The sequence below is a fragment of the Ambystoma mexicanum genome, chromosome 4p (genome assembly GCF_040938575.1).
Source record: "Ambystoma mexicanum isolate Mex_15411 chromosome 4p, UKY_AmexF1_1, whole genome shotgun sequence".
Lineage (NCBI taxonomy): Eukaryota > Metazoa > Chordata > Amphibia > Caudata > Ambystomatidae > Ambystoma > Ambystoma mexicanum.
In genome coordinates, this window is record NC_090927.1 from 1,060,800,607 (window position 1) to 1,060,825,234 (window position 24,628).

General features: G+C 45.2%; 1 protein-coding gene and 1 long non-coding RNA gene across 2 annotated transcripts in view; one reads left to right on the forward strand and one right to left on the reverse strand.

Annotated features, from left to right (window-relative positions):
* Positions 1-13,614, reverse strand: part of LOC138452648 (uncharacterized) — a 34,112-nt gene extending 20,498 nt beyond the window's left edge. Inside the window, exons 1-2 of the long non-coding RNA XR_011260289.1 lie at positions 13,460-13,614; positions 13,244-13,353 (exon numbers count right to left, since the gene is read on the reverse strand). This is a non-coding gene — a long non-coding RNA (uncharacterized lncRNA). The remainder of the gene's footprint in view (positions 1-13,243; positions 13,354-13,459) is intronic.
* GPRC6A (G protein-coupled receptor class C group 6 member A) overlaps positions 1-24,628 on the forward strand; it is a 590,379-nt gene that overhangs the window by 89,848 nt on the left and 475,903 nt on the right. The window lies entirely within an intron of this gene.

The window sequence follows — 24,628 nt, forward strand, 5'->3', positions numbered from 1 at the left end:
AGGCTAAAGACTATGTAAGGTGCGGACCATAGGTTACATTGGGGTACCCGAACCGCTAACAGAATAATCCAGGTTCAAGGTTGTGTAGCAGAAGCTAAAGCACAGAAAGAAGACACCACTGGACACACTAAGTCAAGCAGACCAGGTGACAACAAGGCAACTACAAAGATGGCAGCAAAATGCAGCAAAGCCAAAGGAAAACAAACCACAATGGAGGCATTCGCAAAAGGCCAAGAAAGCCCCGCTGGCGCAAGAAGCAGAGACAGTGAGGTGGAACTGACTAAGTGCCCCACTTAAGCCACGGACAACGTCAGTGGGAACCAGCACTGCGAACAAATTACTCATGTTCTTTTGGAAGAATTATTCTGAATGCTATTCCTCTACAATCCACCCTGGAACACAAAACTGTGGAGGTTAGGATTGACGTAGGCTTATTATGACAAGACGTGTGCGCAGTGGCAGAGCGCACGGGCAAATTAGAAGAACAAGTGCAAGAAAATACCGAAGTGAGAATGCAAACTTCTAATGAAGTGAACATCCTGCAGCAGAAAGTCAAATTGCTGGAAGAAAGGGCAGAAGATGCGGAGGTACGGCGCAATGTAATAACATCAAGATTTTGGGCCTGCCAGAGGAAATGGAGGGCACTGACCCCACCAATTACATTGAAAATCTACTATTGCAAGAAATAGGCCCTGGTAACCTCAAGCAAGGGTTCACTATAGAGCGTCCACACCGTTCCCTAGTCAGGAAACCCCACCAGGTGCTCCACCTAGGACTATCATCGCCACAGTCCTAAATTATAAGGAAAGGGAGAAGATACTGGCTTTCTCAAGAATAGGGGGTGACATACAAAGAGCCTCCGCCAAACTGGTGATATTTCCTGACTATACCTTTCAGGTACAAAAGAGACAAACCCAATTCATCTCATCGTAAGAAAGACTCAAAAAAGCTGGTTTGAAATACATGTTAATATATCCGGCTAAACTGAATGTACCTCCACAATGAGAAGGCCTTGTTCTTCGAAACGCCGCACGAGGCAGAAGACTGGACAGATAGTGTGCAGATTCCAGCACCTGAGGAGCACAGACAACAAACATATGTGCATGAGCTGGATGGAAAACTAGGAGCTAAGTCAGATTTCATGTCGAGGACAAGCAACAAAGTAAGGCGCCTGGTGGGAAGTGCTGAAGGTGGATCACAAACAGATATAAGAAAAGTGCATTAATTCTGCTGTTAGTAGTTGGCACATTATGCAGGAATGCCACCGGACAGACACAGAAGTCTAGTAGAGGAGACGCATCGGGGAAGGTCCTTCTACTACCCCACACACTTTTATTAAGGTAATGGGTTGTACTTACCCACTGCGCACCAGGAGCCAAGTCTACCGACTGGGATTTCGTGGAGCGTAAGCGGGGAAGTCTAAGCATGCATTGCACAGCTGGACAGTTACAGTTGGGAGAATTTTTGTTATATGTTAAGGGGAGGGTAGGGGTGTTTACAACAATGGGAGGGGATGGAAGCCTGATATGAGAGTATGTAGTCCGCACATGAGAAAGGTTAGCAAACTAGGCAGGTTAGTTGCTCTGATGGAGCCTGTGAGAACTTGTATGCAAAGGCCAGAAACATTAAAATAATGACTTGGAACATCCGGGGCCTAAACAATTATGGAAAAAGACAGAGAGTAATCACGTATTTGCAAAGACACAAAGTGGGGATCGCACTACTGCAAAAGACACATCTGAACGAACACAAACAAAGAACATTGGCTGAAAAGTGGGGAGGGGTGGTCGTAGGGTCCACTTACTCAGCATATTTCAGAGGAGTCCCCATTTGGGTAGCTCCATCGATCCCCTTGAAAGTACTACACACTAAGACCGATGATGAAGTGAGGATGGTCACCATAGACGGTATACTAGAGAATAAAGAAGTATGTATTTTAAACACATATTCACCCAACCATGATGCCACAATATTTTTTAACTCACTATATGCGAGGCTAGGACCATATAGGGGTGGGTCATGGTATGGGGCAGTGACTTCAACTGTACTTTAAACCCCACAATAGACAGATCTGATAAGTTCAAAAGACCGGCCCTGCCAGTGAAATTCTTAAAAACCCTTCTGAAGCAATTTCAGCTAGTGGACATATGGAGGGCCCTTCACAATGGCGTTAGGGACTTCTCTCATTACTCTGCCCTGCACAAAGTATACACGAGATTAGACTACTTGTTCATAGAAGAGGAACACATGATGGAATTCATTGAGGCAGAGTACCTAGCTAGAGTCCATCTGACCACGCCCCACTCCTAATTCAATGGGCAATAACAGCCCCCAGACCGCCCATACCCAACTGGAGACTCGGGAGCGAAGCGCTGCTGTACACGCCATTCAAAGACCACATATGGAAAAGCACTATAGAGTTCCTGTAAGTCAACGGGGGTAGTGTTAAACATGTGGGCACAGTATGGGAAACATATAAGGTAGTGATCAGAGGAGAGATGATAGCCAAAGCCGGGGATGTGCAAAAAAACATCACCACCGAAATAGAAGGAACGGAATTAAAAACTGACGAAATTGAAAGGTAGAATAGTGCGAGGGAGGATCACTTAGAAGAGGACATTAGACTGAGGCAGAAGTGCTTGACCCTGTGGGACAGGCTGGGCAAATTTAATTACACAAAATGCCTGAGAGAAGGAGTGCAACCGGGCAGAATGCTAGCTTGGCTGTATAGAAACAATAATAAGAACTCCCCAATATACTCTATCCAAATGGCAGAAGATAAAATAGAAAATACGCAAGGTGGCGTCAATAAAGCATTTTCAGGAATATTACAGTGAGCTATATAAGGACTCCCAGGCAGCCTGGGAAGAAGCGCTGCAAGAGACGCTAGATCTCATTACCCTACCACACTTGGACGATCAGCAAATCCGCATACTAGAAGAGCCTATAACCGCAGAAGTTCTAGCCACAATAAGATCGCTACCCTCGGACAAGACCCCAGGCATGGACGGCTTGCCTGGGGAATATTATAAAGAATATGCTAGTAACTTGGTGCCAATCCTAGCAAGAGCAAACAATGACGCATATGAGATAGGGATTCTTCCAGAAAGTATGAGAGAGGCCTTAATCATTTCACTCCTTAAACCAAACAAAAGTGCTACAGACTGCAGATCCTATAGACCGCTGTCTAAACAAAGACAGCAAGATTCTCACAGCAATACTAACAGATAGACTCAGGAAAGTAATAACAAAGATAGTACACCGAGATCAAACAGGATATGTTCCAGGGAGGAACATCTCCTGGAACTTAAAGAAGGTTACACCATGTCATTAACAGTACTAGAGACAGGATGGAATACTGTGCAGTGGCTTAGTTAGATGCGACCGAAGCATTTGACCGCACTATATGAAATGGATGAAACTAATACATACCAAACCGAATGGCAAGGGTCAGAATGGGTACCAATTTCTCAGACAGATTGGAGTTGCAGAAAGGAACCAGACAGGGCTGCCCATTGTCTACAAAGCTGTACATAATGGCGGTGGAGCCCATAACAGCGTTCCTAAGGCAGGAATATAGCGAGGTAGGGATAGGTATGGATGGTGTGCAACAAATTGTGTCCATGTACACAGATGATGCCCTATTATACCCACAAAACCCGGAAGAGAACCTGCAACATGTTTTGGAGATTCTGGACAATTGCAGTATATTAACTGGAATAGGTATTAACAGGAACAAATCCTGCCTATTCCCGCTGGCAACGTCAGCAGCAAAGCACGACACAGAGCTCCCGGTCCTGCCCCTGCCGTGGAGCAGGACCTCCTTGAGATATCTGGGACTGAACATACACCACGATCCTAAGCAAGAACGTGAACACACTACAATAAAGGCAAGGGACGGGTTGATCAAGTCAATGCAATTTTGGGGTAGGCTGCCCTTATTTGTGGTGGGAAGAGCATCCCTACTTAAAATGATTGCACTACCAAGGCTAATGCACTGCTCCGGGAATATTCCATTTAATATACCTAAGAAATTCTTCCTAGAATTAGACAAGGAGTGCAGGGGTTTCTTCGGGCAGGGTGGAAGGCATAGAGTTGCATTAAATAAGTTGCAAAGACCTTATGCAGAGGGAGGACTGAAGATCCCCAACTTCGAGCTATACTTCCAAGCGTGTCAGTAACAGCACATAGAGAACTGGATGGCTGATGACCCCACAGCATATACAAGGCTCCTACAGCCAGCTTTGAAAAATGTACACTTGAGAGACTTGATATGGGTTCCCACACAGCAGTTGCACGTTCACCCACAACTAGTGGCATTAGGCATGCAAATATGGCAGAGAACCTGCAGAACTATAGGAATCATTGACCCAATATCGCCAGAGACACCACTGGCGGCAGTGATGACAGATAAACGTGGATTACGGGCTGGTGTGCGTGCACACTGGGAGACCTGTGGCATCACCACAATAGGGAACCTGTGGAGTGGGAACATGCTGCTTGACTTTAAGGAATTGCAGGCATCTACGGGCATACACGAATGCCAGTTTTGACTAAATAAGGGCATATTGGGCACAATAAAGAGGTGGTGGCCAACTGCCACAGAAGACACGATAGAGTGCGAAGAAATTGAAACTATAATAAATATCTCTGAGGGGGGCCACCCGATATCAAGACTGTACGAGGTACTGATAGAGCGCAACTCTAGGGAAGAGCTGAAGTGCAGAGGAGGGTGGGAGAATGAATTGGGGAAACCCTTTGAAGATAAGGAATCGCAAAATATAGTCTTGTATCATAAGAAGATCTCCAGGAATGTTAGACTACAGCTGCTTCAATTATACATAACACAAAGGGCATATTTAACACCAGAAGCAATTGCCAAATTCAAAGGTTCAAGCAAACAGATGTGTCCCAAACGCAAAAAAAGAGAATGCAGTCCTGATACATATGTTTTGGGAATGCAACATCATACAGAACTTCGGGAGGCACATAGCAAACAGAGTTGCCCAAGGGGGCATAAACCTAGACATTCAAACTCCTCAGCATAGCCATGCAGTGGAAAGCGGACAAAGGCCGGAGTATTAACAGATGGAGGGAAGACTTGAGGAAATGGTCAACAGCGGAAACGGGGGGGGGGTCAGAGAAGGCACCCTAGGGGAGCAAAAACAAGAACCCGGAGCCGACATACTGCAGTGGATTGCCCACACAGTAACACTGTTCAGTCAGGATAAAGGCGAATGTGCGGACTAGAAGCTACAAGATAAGTCTGGAGTGAGTGTGTATAGGACTATAACCGAAGGCTGAAAAGTCTATACTCAGGCGATTTGGGGTGGGGGGGTGTGACGTTGGGAGTTGAATGGAGTTATGATGGGTTGCAAGATGATGCATAATGTATTGTAACATAACCTGTATAGCACTTATAAAAGTTAATAAAGAGATTTTTTTTTTAAAAGTATGTTTTTGGTCTACAAGAGGAAGTCACTTGGGAGATATAAAGCACTCCATACTCATTGTACAAAATAGTCTGATGGGCTTATTAGTACTGTTTTAATGTGACATCTGTTCTTATTGTGATGCCAAGATAGCTCAGTGGCAATGCTCGTGTCTTGGAAGCAAGACCATGCTGAGCAAACACAGGTTCAAATCCCAGACCCTTGGTAAAAAAAAAAATGTAAAAAAAACCCAGTGTGTTATAAATAACCTCCCCTTCCACAATGAAACTAGCGCCTAGATACCTGCGGGTTATGTGCGCTGTTAATAAATGCATAAATAAATAAGAACTTCTAGATGCCATGATTTGACTTTTATATACATTGGCAACCTATTTACTGTGCATGCAACTTCCAGACATAGGATTTCTTTCTTGCTGCTCGGCACTATGTCTCCCAGCAGCCCTAGCATACTTATTGACATGTCAGGCACGCCAGCGCCAGTGCATCAAAGCCGGATTGTGCTGGTTCGGGCGGAGGCCGACAGAGAACTTGTTGATCGTCGACAGAGAACTTGTTGATCGTCGGTTAGTTTGTTATTTGTGAGAAATTTGGTAGCTAGTCCTCTGTATTTTATCTACTTCACTGCGGGTTCACTATGGGCAGACCCAGCGGCCTATGTCTCTTATTAGCTGCACAGAAGGCAGCTAGAGAAGCCATCATACATAGATACGTGGAGATGGTTGACCAAGAGCTATTAGCAGTCACGGTTAAGAGTCCTCCCCCTGTCATTGTGGAGGATTTGGATCCTCTTAGTTGATCAGTGTTGCCTAATACCAGCATTGACACACAGTCAGCCACAACTTATCCTCTACTTAGTAGCACATATACTTTGGAGGCCTCCATGCTGCCAGATTATGACTCTCTTGTCTCTCCATTATAGTCTACGATAGCCAGGCTGACTGACTTTAGCGAGCCTTAGGCCTAGAACACCCTATCCTCTACCACTCTCAGGTTATCAATAACAGTACAACCTTAGGCCTAGAAGATTCTAATCTCGCTACGCACTTAATCATGGCCATTTGTACGACAACAAACTTACTAACTACAGCGCCTTTAAAGACAAACAACCTAATTGGTGGTGAGCTTACTTTAACACCTAATGACATCAGGCATGCCTGTAAATTACCACACATATTTGCGAGTGACATCATAAAGCTATCTTTATTAAATACAAGGTCCATGGATAAACATGTGTTGGGTATCCATGATTACATACTAGAAAATGACATCTGACATAATATGTATCACAGAAACTTGGCTGAAAGATTTCAATGGGCCTTCATTCGATCTAGCTACCCCTCCAGGTCATGTTTTTTCCTCCCAGAATCAAATTCAAGGTAATGGTGGGGGAGTTGGGTACTAGCTAAGAAGAATGTTTCCCTATTTGTGTTACCACCTATATGCCAGGACTGCGAAATCATGCATCTTAAATGTACCCCGAATCATAACACTTGCTTACATTTAATTTTGTTCTATCATCCTCCGGAGGACATGCCTAACGTTTAATGATGACATTATACAGATCCTGTGCCCATTAAATAACCCTAACTGCTCAACAATCTTATTGAGCTATTTAAACCAATGGCGAGGAGACATCACAGATGGGGAAGCTTTATCATTAGGGTCCAGTTTGAACAACATTGAATTCTGTGGTCACAATACAGATGCTTCCACTCCAAGGGTAAGATACTGCATTGGTTTGAATCTCGTAACTTAGACATTGTTATTACCAACACCATCCCATGTGTATGGTCAGACCATCTATTTGTGGAATTTGCTTTCCAGTCCCCTGACAAAACAGAGAAAAAGGTTAATCCCACAAAAATTATTCTTAGCAGGAACTTCACAAAAACTAAAATAACTGATCTTTCAAAATGCATGGAGGTGGTATTGAAAGCCACCGTGGACTCAGACCCCCAGGTAGTCTGGTCATGTCTTATGAGACAATTCTGAAAGACCAGTGGGGTCAAATGGCACCATTGAGATGGAAGACAGTTAGGGATGGCCTTTGCCATAAAAGTTGGTTCACACCCAATTTAGAGATTCTTAAAAAAACTAAATGGCAGCCAGAAATGTCCTGACTAAAATCTAGAACAGAGGCTAACAAATTACTTTGGAAGGGCCTTGCAAAATCCTATCAACTAGCCACATATAAAGCTAAAGAAAATGTCTTGACCGTCCAAATAATGAACGTGGAAAATAATTCAAGGAAACTCTTTGAAATTATGAGATCTCTTGGAAAGCCCAAAGCACAGGTTCAGCCATTTATTCTATATACTGAGGATTGTTTTAGGGCTCAACAAGCTTTTGCAGATAAAGTAAATAATGCCAGAGAAAGAATTAATAAGGACAAACTCTCTGGCCCAGTTTCATACATTTAAGACACGATCAGGGACGGGGGGAAAATCTCTTCAGGTGTAAAGCATGTATCTCACCTCACAACATTTTCATTTCATTCTATTACAATGCTTGAGATGGAAGATGTTCGAGAAAACTAGAGCCCACCTCACGCAACAGGGACGTTATCCTGACAAAATTAATTCTGTATAACATTAAAATATTTTCCCCATTTCTTACAAGATTTATTAATTCATCATTTTCACATGCCAGTGTGCCAGATGACATCAAGGAAGTTACAGTGACTCCCTTGGTGGAGAAGCCTGGTCTTAGTCCAATGGAGGTGGCAAACCGTAGACCCAAACTCAGACTTTTTACTTAAAGTAACAGATAAGATTGCCAGCATACAATTTCAAAAGCACCTGGAAGAGGCTGCTTTCTTACATACTAAGCAATCTGGCTTCTGTTTGTATAATGGGACAGAGAGTGCACTACTAGACCTACAGTCCAACATGCTTAACATAATGAATTGAGGGAGAGTAGGACTGTTGGTCTTTCTAGACCTCTCTGCGGCTTTTGACCACCTGGGTCACAACCATCTCCTAGCCAATTTATCTACATTAGGTCATTGTTCAAAGAATGCCATCTGCTGGGTCCCATCATTTCGGAGTCACAGGAGGTCTGCTTTGCAATGGGGAAATGCTTCCTCTACTCTAGCTCGTATAGTATATGGCATTCGTCAGGGTGCAAGTTTGTCACCTGTATTTTTTAAAATTTACATCAAACCACTTTGTGACGGACTGGCTGATATGGGTGTGATTTTATTTTTGCCAACTATGCTAATGATACACAGCTACTGTTTGAGCTTGAGAGGACATACAAATGAGATAAAGACAATCTTTAGCCCATTTATGGGATTATCAAGCAGTGGATGTTGGACAATTGGATGTGCCTCAACAGCAATAAAACTGAGCTAATATTCGTCTCTCACCAATTCAGGTCAAAACTCTCACTACACTATTCTAGCTTCATGATTGAGGATTGTGCGATGCCGGTTCTCAACAAAGTGAAAACTTTGGGCAACTTTCTAGAACCCTCATTTGGTGCTGATTCTCAGGTAAACTGCATTTCTAAAAGTTCACAATATCATCTTAAGTTGCTGAGACAAATAAGACCTTTTCTCTCTCCACCATCCTCCCCTTAATCGATTACTGTAATGCCTTGTTGGGGGGTCAGGGGGAGGAGGCACAAGCAAGAGCTGCATTCGAAAACAGTAATACAAAACAAAGCTGTTCACATTGCAAAAACCGACCACATAATACCCATATCTCTGACATTCAGAACGAATTGCACTGGCTGTCTGTGGCATCACGTGTACAATTTAAGATACTTACATTGGCTCTTAAGTGCATTCATAGAGCTGCACCCCGCTACTTCTCAGACAGGCTGGCTAAATACGAAGCAAGTAGAAATTTAAGATCTTCAGGTATCTAGCAGCTTGCATGCTCTAAAGCACGGTGCACCTTGGGCAACGAAAGATCCTTTGTCATTTTGGCTCCTAAAGCATGGAATGCTCCGCCGCTGATTCTTTGGCAGGAAGTCAATACACTCCAATTTCGCAAGCACTTTTCTGTTTACATACAATTAACTGTCTACGCCTATTTCATCTGCAGCGTTCTGTGCTTTATGTTTTGTCTTTAGTCTTTATCTGCACCTTGATGCCTGCGGGCCTTCGGCTTGGTATAAATAAAAAAAAGAATTGCTGACTGGTTGTCCCAGAAATTAAAAACAATTAACCTGCTTCCCGCTTGAGAAAGACATTTTACAAGAAGCCTTTAGCATGACATGTCTACTGGAAGAAATGGCAGTGACTGTGTTGTCACAAATCTAAGCAAAGGCCACAGATGACAGTTCATAAGCTGAGTTCAAATAGGTTTATTTGGGACATTACTAAAAAGGATGGCAACTGAAATGGGGATTTGGATGGCAAATAATCTCCAATTCATTTATCTCGTATTCCACTGTGTTGTCTTTAAGAAAGAATAATATATGCTAATGCAGGAAGAGTTCCTCAAAAAGACGCTTTATCCAAAGTATTTAAGCCAATGTTGAGATTTGCCATTTCATGGTAAAACAGTTTCCTAAATCGAAAAATGTGTCTCTAAGCCAATGCATTTCGGAGGGTCACTCCATCTTCAGGGCTCTATATACATCAAAGCCACATGTATACAATAGACAAATCAAATGATATAGCGTTAAGGTAGTGTGTACATACCAACACCAGCCATGTTGTTTAATAATATCACCAGAAAAGGAAAAATAAATAACACAGTAGTTGCCATTAGTCTCTCATCAGTGTCCCTGTATATGAGCAATATGTTTCAGGATACCAGTATATACATGTATATATGTAAATAATCGTACCTTGGTCTCAGAGCCTTCACACTGCAAGTAAAGAATATATACACATATGGAATTATGGCGAATAACTACAACATCCATACTAACACTGAACCCCCTCTCTTGATATATTACCTTAGCTGAACTGTTCGATCACATCAGAATCGTTCCATAGACTGTGGGGTTAAATTAATGTTATACAACTTCATTAGACATCACGTCTTGTGTGTGTGGGTAAATCATTGTTAGGAAGAATTCTCATTCAATGGCTAATGTCCCTTACCTAGTGAGTCCCTCAGCAGCCTTGCTGGATTTCTGGAGTTTATTTTTTCCACCTGGTAAGAGTGTGAGCTTTTCCCCCACTCTTACCTGTGTTTTGCCATGTGTATTTTGACTGTTTTTGTGATTGTGGACGCTGGAGTACACCACTTCAGTAGCCCCACTCTTTCGTGTGTTGCACAGCACCTTCAGTGCAGTAACACAGGGTTGTTTCTTAGGCTTCCCACCGACTCCATTTTCTGGGGCCGACTACTGTCCCCCAGAAAAAGGTAAAGTTGCCATTTACTTTGCATAGTCACTTTTAACCACTGATCCAGTACACCCCATCTTATATGGAGTATTGGAAAGGGTTAATTCTTAGCCCTTTTTATCTGTGCCTCTTGGAGCATTGTTTCGCTCCCTTAAAATTAAGACTTGGCTGGTGGCAGTGGTACCTACCCTAATTTTCCTACCGCAGTTATATTATATTTAAATTTGGCAAAAGTAGAGCACATACCACTGATCCTGCCGTTATTCAGTGACAATGTGTTATGGCTTCTTTCTTGTAAAAACCCCATTACCTCCTATGAGGGCAGCCCAGTGTGGGTGGCTTTCCATGTTAACGAAAACTATCTGTTGATTTGGGGCTGGTGGCTCCTGTGTTAGGCCATCTACTGACTCTGTGGCCCTGGTTTATTGAACTCTTATTGTGTATAAGAAGAAGTGATGTCAATTCCTGTGATGCCATCTGGGTCTGTGGCCATATGACATCAGTTCCTAAAATGCCCTCAAGGGGTTAATGTGCATGCAGTGTCACACCTGCTCAAGATGTCATTTGCCAGATGTCATCTGCCCCGAGGCGCCAACAATACATTTGTGACGTTGGCATCCGTGGTCACCATAAGGCGTCCACAGAAGGCACGGGATAGGGCAAACAATAATTATAATGTGAAATTTCCACTCCAACAGTACCAGGGCCTCTTCCCCTGCAGACAGATTTTCTTTATTTACCATTTTAGGTTTTGTGTTTTTTTTTACATTATGTAATACATGTCACAACTACATTGGGCCTGATTCACAGAGCGTTTTCTATGGAATTGTTCCATTATAAAACGCTTCTGTGAATCAGGCCTATTGTGTTTTTCCTACATCTCTCAAAACAGAATAATCTAATGCCTTTTGGGGCTTGTTCGGCATATCTTATGCATGCAAAAATAGAAAATAAAAATGAATAAAACACTGCGTCAAGCTTTAAGACATTGACATATGTTCACGTCACTTAATAGACTCGCTGACGGTGAAGAATGAACATATTTGGTGCTAAAATGTATTAGTGCTACTTGATAGAAAACTTGATAGATCCTTCGCTATATGCCTTAGGCTGTGTAACACCTGCCCGCATCATTGTATGTATTGTATATAAATATGTGCTCTGTAAAGCGCTTTGGATTAAGGCGCTATATAAATAACACATTATCATTGCAGTCGCAGCACACAGTCCATTGAGAATGCTTTGAAAGTCCAATTTTTCAGCCAATTTCAGCTTTGCTACATCTCCAAAGCGAATCCTTTGTGCCTTGCTTAAGTTCTAGGATTCCACGGTCTGCACTTGGAGTGCCTATATTGTGGCTGAAACAATATGTAGTCCAGATTTGTGAATAATAAAGTTGGTACTCCTGAAAGGTGCGATCCCCTGAAAGGAATTACAGTCAATTTTTCTAGTCATTTATTTTATTCCATGTATTTGATCCATACATTCAAGTCTTTTACTTCATCCTTATAGTATCATTTTATCCCCCAACACGTGTTTCCCCATAGCTTTAGCTATGGTTCTTCAGGAGAGAGAGATTTCTTATTTTTCTGTTGGAGCAAGTCTTCTATCAAGGTACGATTGCCTCGATTCATACGAAAAATAAGAAATCTCTCCTGAAGAACCATAGCTGGAGCTATGGGGAAACGTGTTGGGAGATAAAATGATACTATAAGGATAAAGTAAAAGACTTGAATGTATGGATCAAATACATGGAATAAAATAAATTACTTGAAAAATTGACTGTAATTCCTTTCTGGGGATCGCACCTTTCAGGAGTACCAACTTTATTATCCATTAAGAATGCGTTCACTGTATGTTTAAGTTGCAGGATTCACAACAGGCAAGCTGCTGACTTCGGCACATATTCTGCTGGTTATAGTGCTTGTTTATCAAGAGTTTTCCTCTAGAGTGAATGCCTCACTCCAGGGGAGATATGCCAAAATACACTTAGTATTTCTATAATTGGATTAATATGGGTCCTCATAAATGTGTTGAGATGTGGGGAAATTATTCACTGGGCAGATAATGATGAGTTTTTTACAGGATCATTGTAATCACAATTTCGGTCTGTGTGCAAAATGTCAGAGGCTGCAGGGTCCTGGTTGTGAAAGCCTTCGCTGGCTGGGCTTATCGAATAACATAACATCATTTGATTAGAAAGCATACATTTTTGGGACGTTTTTTGAGGCACGCTGGAGCAAAATGAAGTCTAAATAAATGGGAAAATAAGCCCACTGCATACTCAATATTCAGAACGACGTGTCTGCACTCAATCGCTGTGTTAAGTAAAAGGTCACATACGGAGGCATGTTCTCACCTATTCTGCATTTCTGGTTTTAGTACAATATAAAACAAAGACAAATAGGCTTGAAAACCACCACAGCTCATTTTGAAAAATGTGTTATACTGATCCAAGCATGCACAACGCCATCAGCATTCATACCTGGCTGCACACTGTATTCGCTGGGGCGAGTTGAGGGGCACGCGTGGCACGGAGGGTCAGTTTTCAAAAGCATTCCATCTTTGCACGTGTCATCTCGCACTCGTCATCTGCTACAATGAGCAATACAAAAGGGGCACGTGTTTTAAGAGGGGCTTTTACGTGAAACAAACATCACAAGTTGTAATTGAAAAACATGCGTTTCCAGGGTTAACTTACATGTCCTTTGCACTGCTGCCCTAGGGGGTCCCACTCATAGGCTTAGCCGTCTGTATATTGCTGCGTGCGGAAAGAAGGGAAATAAAACTGCTAAACAGTAATCGGACCAGGCATGCCAAATGAACTCCACTGCCGGCTCTCGTGCCTTGCACCCACTCAATAGTGTTAACAAATTTCATTGGCTGATAAACAGCCAATGAAACTAAGTAAGTTTTCATTACTCTGCAGATCCAGGCCTGGCCTGTCTGCTTTAAGATTGTGGTTGTTGGCGCCTATTTCAACAGATTCAGATGGTACAGTGCTGAAGACCCCAGCCTGCTAACCTGGGGAGTGTGGTTCAAATCCCGGCAACGGAAGATAAAAAAAGAATACTGGATGTTTCTTATTGTTTTAAATCCATTCATGGCCTCTTAAAAAATACCTAGGGGGTCAGCGACCACCCTCTGAAAATAGTGGGTGGACGCCGTCCACCCACGTGTACCCTCGACTTGAGCCCTGCTTAAAATATTCCTTTACCAATGACATTTTGTTAAAATAAGAAGGAATACAATTTATTGGATTGTGGTTCTCGCGTCTTACATTTCTAAACAATAAATGTATGCCTTCTTGCTCCAGAAAAGTTGTCCTAAAGAAAAGTCTTTCTGGGTTTCTATCTGGCATCACTCACAGTCATGTACAACACTCACCCAGTTGGAAATGGCCTGTTTCCTGCCTGTGATCAAAGGCATGGTATCATACTTCAAGTGAACCAGGACCAGAGGCGTAGACAGCGTAGGGCCTGAGCGGGCAAAGCCCACTCAAAAATGTGTAAATGCCCACTCAGCAGCGCTGTGTGGGCTTTTACAGATGTTAATGTCACTCTGGTGTGCCCAACTACATAAGCTTCAGGCCCAACTTGTTAGATAATCCTGGCTACGCCTCTGACCAGGACCCATGTTGATGTTCTCAACTTTGCCGCTGTGGGGCACAACACTTCTTCCAGACTAAGTGCCTTTTCAGGTGCTGGGCTCAGTGCTATGGTACTTTCAGGTCCTTGCATTGTAACTATTCCCCTAAGTCCTTCTTATTTTCCTCCCCACAAATCACAGCTCAGTCATGCCTGGGGACCTGTCTTCACCATCCCTTTATAAACGTCTTTCTACACCCATTCCCCTAAGACAACCAGCAGTTGGAGGTTGCCTACCTGCATGGCTCATGCTGGCCCCATACCAACCAAGGGATCCTCTCCATCCTTACTCCTCTTCCCTCTTTCCAACTTCTCTATTCGGCCTCAATGTGCTCCACCTACACTTTTGGTGTCTTTTTCTACTCTATGATCGTCCTCACTCACCCTTCCTGCAACCTCAAATTTGTATGAACCTCCACCACCCTAGGTACCATCAATGTCCCCGTACCACCTCCTCCTCCTGTATCTCCAGCTTTCTCTCTCTTTCTTTAAGCTCATGCACCTTTGGAACTTTACACACCTCAACCTGCATCTTTGCTTTTCTCTTCACCTCCCCCACCTTCAGATCTTCTCACACCTTCTCCTGCACTTGTACTACTCCTTTTCTACTACTCCACCTCCCTAGAGATGTGGGTTGTGTTGAAGCTCAGTGAGAGACTGCTGGGACACTCATCTGGTAATCCGAATGTTGATCAGACGAGTTGATCTTGTATGATATAAATGTCTGCTCCAGCATAGTGGCTCCAGAGTTGTCACTACACTCTGTTAAAGAAGTTAGTTTATAACCATCACAGACAAATACTGGACTGGATTGAACTGTGCACATAAAATAAATCTAGCATTATGCACATTTTATTTTAAAAAAATCTTTTTATTAGTGGTCGTAGCATGTACAATAGCTTGCTCCCAACATCGTATCTAACATATCATACAATGGCACATTATACAGTCTCATAAGTGATATGTATTTTACATAGAGGTTTCATTGTCCGAAAGTAGTTCGCATGCGTATACCCTGAACGGGCCCCAAATGTCCTTCGGCCGACTCGTTTTCGGTTGGGTCAATACATACTGTTCCTCATTTTCATTGACGTATGTCAGTTCTCGCAAAAAAGTGTTCGTGCATGGTGGTGTGGGGCTTTTCCAGGCCTGCAGGATACATTTTTTAGCAACGGCGCATGATACATTAAAAAGTCTTCTAGTCTTTTCGGAACATTTCCCAATATCCCCAAATAAATATTTTTGAGGAGACAAGTATGGAGATATTTGTGTAATTTCCGCCAGCATTTCGGCCCCCATTCTGCAGAACCGTAACAGTTCCCAGTACATATGGAAGGGTCCCGCTTGTGGGGCGCCGCATTTAGGGCACTCGTTCGGGGAGTCTGGTGCAAATTTGGCTATTTTATCCGGTGTGTAGTGTAATCTATTTAAAATTTTAAATTGTATCTGGCATATTTTTTTGGTAAGTGCACAGTACTTTTCCCATTTCTCATCGGGTATGGTGATCTGTAAATCGGTTTCCCATTTTTCTTTAACCTTATTTCCCGTAGGGGTATGGGCTTGCACTGATGCATATAATTAGGAGATTCCCAGCCCTCCCTGGGTTGTAATCAATTGCAAACATGGGTGTGTAGGTGGCTCATCAGGGAAGAGCGGCCATCTCGCCTGAAATGCAGACCTCATCCGATAATCCTGGAGTGTCCGAAGCGGCCCCCTTCCCATGGCTCTCGTGATGTCTGTCAAAGTTGCGGATTTCCCTTCTCTGAACATGTCACCCACCATCATTTCCCCATTAGGGTCCCAGGTTTCCTGTATATCTGTATCGAATGTGGGGGGGATGCCAGGAAAATTCCATAAGGGAATCTGCGGGTTATAGGGTGTTTCCAGTTTCAGTCTCCTACATATTGCCCCCCATGCTCGAACAGTACAACTGACAGGATCATATTCACATATGTCTCTGTGTCGTGGGTCAAAAATGACTGATCTTATATCAGTGAGTGTAACTCTGTGTGTTTCTATCTATGTATGGGGTGCGTCGTCTACCACACGTACCAAAATCTCGCAAATTATGCCTGTGCAACCAGATAATAAAGCTCTAAGTCCGGAGCAGCTATGCCCCCGGAGCAGTATGGTTCCACCATTTTTTCCACCCTATTCTGGCCATCTTCCCATTCCAGAGGAAAGTGGTTACCATTGACCGAAGTCTGGAGAAGAAGTCCTTACCAGGCCATATGGGGATATTCACAAATAGATATAGTAGCTTAGGAAGGATGATCATTTTAAGTACTGCTATCCTGCCATGTAGTGAGATGGGGGGTGTCTCCACACCTGTAGTTTTGTGTTAAGTGATTGTAGTGCCCAATCATGATTGTCAGCATAGAGGGATTGTCTGCTCCTGGAGACCAGTACCCCCAGGTATCTAATGTGCTCTTTAGACCATTTAAGTCTGGATGTTGTTTCCGGGCACCGCGTGGAAGGGGTAAGTGGGAACATTTCTGACTTGGCATTGTTCACTGTGTATCCGGAGTAGTCGGCAAACTCGTGTATGTCTGCCATTATGGGTACAATATTTTTATCATGTTCACGGATATATAGGAGCATATCGTCCGCATACAGTGAGATTCATTGGGTAGAGCCTTTCATCACGATACCCTTGTCTTTGTGTCGTAATCTAACAGCAGCGGCCATGGGTTCTATCGTTAGGGCAAATAGAATTGGTGAAAACGGGCATCCCTGTCTGGTGCCTCTGCCTAGTTCAAACATTTCAGACATAGTTCTGTTGGTGCACACTCTTGCCCCGGGTCTCGTATACATCAACCGAACATATCTGATAAAATTGGGTCCCACCCTGAACGCCTCCAGCACTAAGAAGAGGTATTCCCACGAGACCGAGTCAAACGCCTTCGCGGCATCGAGGGACACCGCAACCGCATGTCTGTCCAGGTCGATCTGTGCCATTATCGCAAACAGCCTATGTATATTTAAGGCGGTAGATCTACGAGGGATAAACCCCTCTGGTCCGGGTGGACCAGTGTGGGAACTATGGGTAACATACGGTTCGCCAAGACCTTTGCAAAAATATTTGCGTCAGTGTTTATAAGCGAAAGAGGTCTATAAAATGACACATCATTGGGCAGGCGTCGGGGCTTGGGCAGCACGGTAATTATGGCTTCTCTCATTGTCGGGGGCAATATGTGTTGTTCTAGGACTTCCTCCTATGTCTTCAGCATTATAGGGATCAGTTCCTCATGGAACTCTTTATAAAATTCGGCCCCCAGTCCATCCGAACATGGTGCCCTGCCCGAAGAGAGATCTTTGATTGCCTCAGTGATTTCTTCTATCGTGACACGCTGCTCCAGAGCCATTCTGTTTTCGTTTGGGAGCGCTGGGAGACCCAATGGGGCTAAGTATTGTTTTATCTTGGAGGGGGTGTTTCAGTCTTTGTTCGCATAGAGTGTTTTATAGAATTGGACAAATTCGTCGTTGATACCCTGCTCGCTTGTGATTATTGTATTTTGCGCTGTTTGGATGGCAGCGATCGGGGTCAGTTGTCTTTCCTGTCTAATCAGGTTGGCCAACGTTTTCCCCGCCTTGTTTCCCTCTCCATACCGGCGCGCCCGTGTGTTACGCTCACCTGGCTCCCACAGAGGCGTCGATCTGAACTGGGCAGCTGCGGTCTCCACCAATGTGATGCGTAGGGCCGAGATGACGGACTGGACTGGCCCACCTAGCTTCGTTTGCTTGGCCCATAGGAATATTCTTCTGATGGTTTGAAAAGATGAGCTCTCCATCCTGCATTGAGGGCAGGGGCGCGTTGATAACCAGTTGCTTCACTGGCTCGTAGGAATTGGTGAGTTCCAGAACAATATTGACTCCAAAAAATATGTAGTTCGTAAGAGTTCACATGTCTGACTTTCACTCTTGTCCGATTCCTTGCAGTTTGCAGCTTGACCCCAGCGAAGAGTTCCTCGTGGTAGCTGACGAAGTTCAGGTAAGGATTTGGCTTATCCTACACAGGTCAATAAAATAAGGCCAGAATGTAAGCTGCTTGTTCCCTTATTCAGGTGTGGCGAGAAAATATGAAGTTCGGGGAATTATGCCTCCGGCGGTAAAATTAGGTAAGTCTATTGCGGTGAGAAGAGTTTCCCTTATTTGTCCCATTGTCTCACCTTGTCGTCCTTTTGTTCCCCTTAGGGGCCAGGGTACGGCGAGGATGCAATGGAGACTGCGCCGACCTGTGAAGAGGTATAGTACCCCCGGCGGTAATCAGGTAAGTCTATGGGGGTAGTTACTATTGCCTCTGTTTATTTCCTTGGCTCACCTTTGCTGTTCTTGTGTTCCCCTTAGGTGCCAGAATGCGGCGGGAACATGCAGAAGGATGCAGTGGATCGTGAGGATGCTGCGAAGGCCGGTAAGTTCAGCGCAGCGCTGCAGCAGGCGAGGCGGTGCGCGTAAATTCTTCTTTCTTCCAGCTCAAAGGTGCGGTGGATCCGGAATTCAGGTAAGGATCGAAGGTTTGCTCTTATTCTAACCTTTTCCCCTTCTGTTCCTCCCTTTTTCTAGGAGCTGCAGACTCGAGGCGGGCGTGGCAGAAAAATGGATGCAGGCTTGCAGACACGGTGAGCGTTACGCTGCTGGATGCAGAATAACGCGAAGCGTGTGCTGCTCTTCGGGCGTGGTTTAAATAGCCTCCAAAGTAGTCCCAGGTAAGTATTCTTCCCCAGCCCCAGTAAAGAATAGTCCCTGGGTAAAATAGTCCCTTCCAAGCCTCATTTGGCTTGGAGCTCTGCAGCATGGTCTGCACCAGGTAAGCTTGCAGCATGGTCTGCATCAGGTAAGTTCTACTCTATGAGCCTGGCGCCTATGGCGCCAGGACTGACTCTCCATATGAGCCTGGTGCCATAGGCACCAGGACCGCACCCAAACAGCCCCTAGCAGGGGCATTTGGGCTTGCTCAAAACAACTTGATGCCTGCTTCTGGGGTTGCTGGACCTGGTCTGGTTCCCCGGGGGTAGGCATCATGACACTGTGTAGGGGCCGCAAAGTATCGTATCTCTCTTATGGCTAAGTTGTCAAAGTTTCTAAGGAGTTTGTGGATTTCAGCAAGGGTGTCTCTGTCATGAATGCGACTATAGGACTCTTCCAATTCTTTTAGTTCCTTTTCCACCACCTCAAGTTCCTGTCTTACATCCTTCAAAAGGCCCGTGGATTTGGACATAAGGAACTCTCTGACCCAGACCTTGAAGGTTTCCCACACCGTGGAGACCTGATCCACCATCCCCAATTTATCTGAGAAAAAGTTGGCTATTTCTTCATGTAGGGTCTCAACCACATTCGCATCCCCCAGCAAGCCCCCCGGCAGTCTCCATCTTCTCACTGGTCGAGGGATATCTTTAAATACGAGGCCCAGTAGAACCGGGGAATGATCGGACAGCGTGCGGGGTAGGATTTCACAGTGTTTCTGTGTAGTTGAAATATCTGAAGATGTGAATCAATAGTCTATGCGTGACTCGCTGTCATGCACGGAGGAGTAATATGTGTATCGTCTATGATCCGGGTGCAGTACCCGCCATGTATCTTATCAGTGATAATTGTGAGAGGAGTTGACTTAGGGTTACCACCGTTTTCGTAGGCGCTCTTACCACATTGGTTGACCTATCCAGTACAGGGTTGAGTGCCACATTAAAATCACCGCCCCATATGATGGTAGTTGTGTCTCGCTTGTTAAGGGCTTCGAATATTTTCAGATAGAAGTCTGGGTCGTCTATGTTGCGACCAAAGGTGTTCACCAGGGTTATTTGTTTGCCAGATATCTCCTCCCATACCAGCACATATCTTCCCACAGGCTCTACTTTTTTGTCCTGTGGTCCGAAACCCCAGTGTGGGGTGTATAAGTGTTATGACTCCCCTGGACAGCGAGGAATACTCTGTATAGTAGCGCTGTTTGCCCCATTTAGCCATTATGTTTGTGTTCACAGACCCCTGAACATGCTTTTCTTGGAGCATTAGAATCTGCGTCTATGCTTGGTGACATAGTTCCCCACCTTTCTTGCTTTTATCGGGTTATTTAGTCCCCAGACATTCCAGGATAGTAAGGTTATCTTCACCCCATCACCCGTTTTTCCATGTATATAAATTGTGCCGTGCCGTTATTCCCATCATAGCTCGCATATACCTGATGTGGACGCAGCCAGCACCCGCCAGACCCGATTTCAACAAACCTGGAACTTTTATTCAACCAGCCCTCCCCCCAGGACCCCAACTTGTCCCGGTAGCAATAACATTTTACAACTTCCTTGTTTCCCCAACCCCATCCCCCACCCACATCATCCACCCCAACTTGACGATAATCCCTTAAAACTTGTAGGAAGTTTCCTGTGGGTGCCACGTTGCTGTCATGAGGCCACCAGAGCGATCTCACGGCCTGTTCAAACATTACTCGGAGCCCCCCGCGGGAGCAGAGATCCGTTACAGATCGATAAGCAAAAACAAAGGATATGTGTGTGTCTTGGATCAATCAGCAGGGTCTTGACCTCCCGCCGCCAGCAGAGATCTTCCAATTTGGTCCGGCCCATGGCCCCTAGGAGGTAGGTGTTTGGTAGATTCCACATACGCCAAAGCAGCAGCAGGAGTTCCAAAAAAATGTGCCCTCCCTCCATATTGAATCCGCATCTTGGCTGGGAATATTAGTGCGTATGGGACCTGTCGAGCCCTCAACAGTCGCTTGACCGGTTCGTATGACCTTCTGCTGGTCTGCACTCCTGCGGCGAAATCCGGGTAGATATGTATGCGGCTATCCTCATATTGTAGTGTCCCGATTTCCCTTGCCATTCTGAGGATTGTGTCTCTGTCTCTATAATTCAAAAGCCTTGCAATGATCGTGCGCGGTGGAGCTCCGGGTCTCAGCGCGGGAGCCAGTGTGCGGTGGGCTCGTTCAACCAGAAATTGGTTTGAGAAGGAGTTTGTTCCAAAAAGGTTCTTGAGAAGATTTTCCACCTGTTGCTCCATCGCGCCCTTCCCAAACTTTTCCGAGACCCCCACAATTCGTATATTGTTTCTTCAGGATCGGGATTCTAGGTCCTCATACTTATTTTGCAATTTATTCATGCCTTCCTTGAGCTGGGCTATATTTTGGTCATGTTGCGCGATGGTATCTTTGTTTGTGCCGATTCTGTATTCTGCCTCAGTGAGTCTGAGGCTTTCTTTGTCAACTCTAGTTTTCAGTGTTCCAATAGTATTGACAATATCATCCAGCTTAACATTGATGGATAGGAATCCATTTTGCACTATGGTGGTTAGGCGTTCGACTCTGTCACCACCATCCGCATCAGGGTCAGATGTTGATGTTGTTGGCGGGGCCTGTTCATGGCCAACCCCCTGGCTGCTGGTGAAGGAATCCATCGGGCCCTTTTTTTTGGCGCTCGCCCCTTCCGCCGCCTTTTCCTGTTTCTGCGTGTTTCCCATGTCAGCTGTACCAGCCGGCACACTACCACAACCCGGCAGGGGTTATAGAGCTTGTGGATCAGCAATACAATCCTGTAGGAGCAAGACACCCACGAGTGACCAGGATGTTGTCCGCCGTGTGGGCTCAGCCAGGGAGCGGCCGCCAAATGATGTATATGGGCGTAGGTACTCAATCCTTCACTACCAGTAAAATTCACAAGTATCTGTGGTCTCGGTGTTGGCGGGTCTGGTTGTTTATTCCCCCACTTGCAATGGACTGTGCCCTCCCACGTACAAACGTGTTGATTATAGGTAATTCCAATCAGTGCACATCTCGGCACATTTTCCTCAATGGGTGTTTATGTGCGGTCACCCGGGCACACGTCCACTCCCGGAACCGGGTTTAGCGCCCAAGGGTGATCAGGTAATCAATCAACTTAGTTATTAGGGCCAGCGGGCGTCTCTGCTCAGGAGGGATCTCTAAGCAAGTCCCATCCCATGTGTATCCAGTAATTTAATGGCACCGACCACCGCCCAGCCCAGGGGCCCTCAGTTCGCCATCGCACTGTCCATGACTCTCTGTCCCAGCACGTAGCGTTTTAATGCCAGCTCACCGCTAATCAAATGGTAATGGCGTTGAGGGAGATGGAATTGGCACCCAGGCGCAGCACCGCCAGACCCAATGTGCACCTATTAACATGCAGCTGACATGGATGGTGGTCTCTGGCACTCACGTTGCGGCCCTCATGCAGGTTAGCTGCATATAACTCACTGTTTGATGCGTGTTCCGGTGTTCTTTGCTGTTTGGAGTTGTCTCTGTTGCGACCCCGCAGGAGGCGCCACCCCGTCCCAGGGAGGAACGGACCATTCTCTTCCCTTCGCAGCATCGTATCCTTAGCCCCGAACCGGGACGGGCAAGGGTGTCCCACCGTCCGTCGCTGGTTCGTGCCCCAGCGTCCACTGCGCCTGAGCAGGGAGCACCAGTTCTGTCCAATCGGGTTCCCCCTCCTCTTCAGCTGTCCTGACACAGCCAAACCGAGTCCCTTCGGTGTAGCTTCTGACAGCCGGTCCGCTTGCAGGGTTGTCGTGCTCGGTACGTTTGACTCTGATGACCCAGGTATGTGGCGCCAAGGGGGAGCCGCCCCTGCCATACCGCAGCGCTCTCATGGTTAGGCGTTGTGTCCTCTCGCACGACGGCCCCTCCTCTCTATGCCCTGCGTGGAGCGCCGAACGTCCGGATGTCTGCTGCAGCGTGTTCCCTGGTCTAGTCCTGCTCTATCAGTCTTGCAGCATATCTCGTCGCATGTTTCACTGCCGTTCCCAGGATTTTTCACGAGTGTGCACCGTACCTTAGTGCACCTCTTAGTAGGTTCCGCTACCTGCGGGTGGCTCCAAAGTGAGGATTAATTGACATGCGGATGTCGATCGGGCCGGAGCTCCCACTTCAGGCTGCCATTTTAGCCATGCGCAACCTTGGAGCCCCGCATTATGCACGTTTTTAACACATGCATGATGTGCTTTTCCAGCTACATTACATATAATTTGGAGAAAGATTATCCATTGCCATTCTCTACACTACTCAATAGTTAACAGCCCATGAAGGAATATAGTTAAGGAGAGTGGAAATGGGGATCCTTGTTTGATACACGCATCATAACATAACATGAGGTGAAAACCTTGTCAATTATGATCTATTTCAAAATATCTTTTTTTATATCCTGATGGCAATTTAGGCCACCCATGGTATTTGCAGTTTCTTTTTTCAGAGGAGTCCCCATCTGCACCTATATTATCCCTGCCTCCTCGGCCAGCTTTACCCTCCCCTCTTGTATTGGGGGAGGACAGGAATACCAATGCCAGTGTTTTTTGGTCGTTGACATTCAAATATAGGTCTTGTGACTAAATATCATTGACCACTCTACAAGGATAGTCCAGGTGAGATGCATATGGCTCAGCAGGTGTTTCCCTTTATAAATTGCCAAACACAAACCTATTTGGCCAGTGTGAGTCCACCTGCCTATATTAAACATCCTCTACCTTAAGAGGTAATATTTGCATGCATTCCTAAAAGACCTTAAGAGGGAGAATTATGTAAACACAAAGGCAACTGTTCACTAATATGGAGCTCTGCAATAGAATCCTACAACGCCCCTCCCCCCACAGTCTGCTTTCCCAAGATTGAAGTTACCATCCTGAGATACACTGCCCTCCTCTGAGGTATCCTGCACCATATCCCTTTACACATCTGAATAAGGTCATTGCAGGAGCCTAAAAAACATCCTTTTAACAAATGGCAACCGATTCAGTTTTTTCATGACCTCAGTCATTGTAATGTATGTGCATAACTGTGAAGCCATATGCACAGATGCATTTTGAAACCTTTGAAGACTTTGGCCATAGTTGGGCATAATTCTTAGGAAGATCACTGGGAGCTGATCAGCGCACCTGCAGGTTTTGCTGCTTGTCTCCTGGAAGATGTGGCTTGGTAGCTCTTGACTTCTTCAATGTAAAGAAGCACTTTATCACTGCATTGTTTATGAATGGTCATGGTGAGCCCTTGATCCACTATCACCCATAGGCTTTTGATGTTCGGTAAATGGGTTAGAACGACATGTCTCCCAAACAATGTGTGAGCACTAAAGTGGATTCCAATGGCTGGCTAGTCTTCTCACGTCTGTTGGGAAGGAGAGAGAGAGGGTCTTCCCACTACCCCGGCCAATGCAGAGCAAGAACTAGATACAAATAGAGCACATTCAGGGACCAGGGATTAGTGGAGTGCA